This window comes from Pezoporus occidentalis, unplaced genomic scaffold, assembly GCF_034315485.1.
Source record: "Pezoporus occidentalis ecotype Australia unplaced genomic scaffold, CSIRO_AGI_Poc_V1 ctg48, whole genome shotgun sequence".
Classification (NCBI taxonomy): domain Eukaryota; kingdom Metazoa; phylum Chordata; class Aves; order Psittaciformes; family Psittacidae; genus Pezoporus; species Pezoporus occidentalis.
In genome coordinates this window covers 3,519,113-3,520,668 of record NW_026915813.1, presented here as the reverse complement: position 1 = coordinate 3,520,668, position 1,556 = coordinate 3,519,113, and positions in this window count along the sequence as shown.

Here is a 1,556-nt window from a genome sequence, read left to right as displayed (position 1 = left end):
CACACAATAACCTGGATTCCTTGTGGGTTTCCAGGCAGTCCTCCTCTTGGGTTTCTGGGCAGTGCTCTTTCTTTGGCAGTGTTTGCTATTGGGGCACAAACTAGTTCATTTTATCTTGGACAAATTGAGACAGAGATTACCTTCATCAGTTTTAAAAGATATTTTCAAAACTCAACATTTCAAACTACATCAAGAAACATTTCTTCCACATAGTAGGAAAAACACACAGATTATTTTCCTTTTATTTAGTTTTCTGTGAATTTGGGATACTTTGTACTGGTTTGAAAGCTTTTTTGGTTTATAAATTTTCAGCAGAGCAATAGGATTTAAATTTTACCTGTCTGGTAGGACATGTCAACATGGCATTTCACATGTGTGATCATGGATAACAAAAATGCTTGTTGGAAATGAGCTCACTCATGTTCTGCTATGCATGTAATCTGAGCAGTTTGACAAACTGCTCAAGCCCGTAACACACATGGGCTGGAGTATGTGTTAGTGGACCAGGCGTACAGCTATGGTGCACCTGTGCTAATAAATAAAGGAGGCCAACATCAATGCTCCTTCCTTAAGGGCAAGCAGCAGGACATGGTAGATGACACCAAGCTCTGTGGGACTTCAGAGCGGTACTGGGGAAAGGGGCTGAGGCATATCCAGAGTGTGTGGTAGCCACTGTGCTTGGGCTGGCAATTCTCCCCTTGCAAGTGGAAAAGGGAAAAAGCAAACAAACCATTGGTGTCCTGCACTCTCTTCCCAGTACACCCACTACAGACCTGCAAAGCCTGCAACCCCTCTTTGCAGTCAGAATGAAACCATGCGGTTACAAGTTCAGTTATTGCCCTGGTGTTAAGTGTGTTTATTGCCAAGTTTCCCTGTTAAGGTGTGTATTTTTACATACCTGTAAAAGAAAGGTTTTTTGCTGGGACCTGTGTTGTCATTTACTCCAGCACAGTTGCCTGTATGAAGTGCTCATCTCAGCTTTCAGTAACACAGATTTGCTCCTTAGCATTTTACTAAACCACTGATAAGAAGTCACCTTTGTTAATTAATATGTCTGAGAACAACATATATATCCAGATGTCTGTTTTCAAGGTAAAGACACAGGATGTTTCACTTCCAACCACATGCAAAAACAATGACTTCTCTGTATAAGATGGAGAGTGAGGTAGTGAGAGTAGTCTGGGAAGGACATGCACTGTGCCCTTTCTCTGCTTTCCTGGATGGGTATATATAGACTTTCATATGGGGAATGAATTTCTCAGTTAATTTTAGGAAGTGAGTTACTTTCATGGTCAGTCTGAGGTTAAGCAGAATGTGACATGAATTAATGTTTTCCATCAGCAGTTTTATTACAGGTCTCGATTTTACAGTCAACATTTTATATTACAACAGAAGAGGTACAAAAGTGAGCATGAAGACAAACTCTTGACCTATAGTCAGAAATAATCTATCTGAAAGCATTGGTATGTGTCTGTGTTGATACATCCAAGTAGCTACACAGCAGAGTGCAAATAAAAATACATTTCACTTAATGTAAACATTATGGGTGAGGCTAT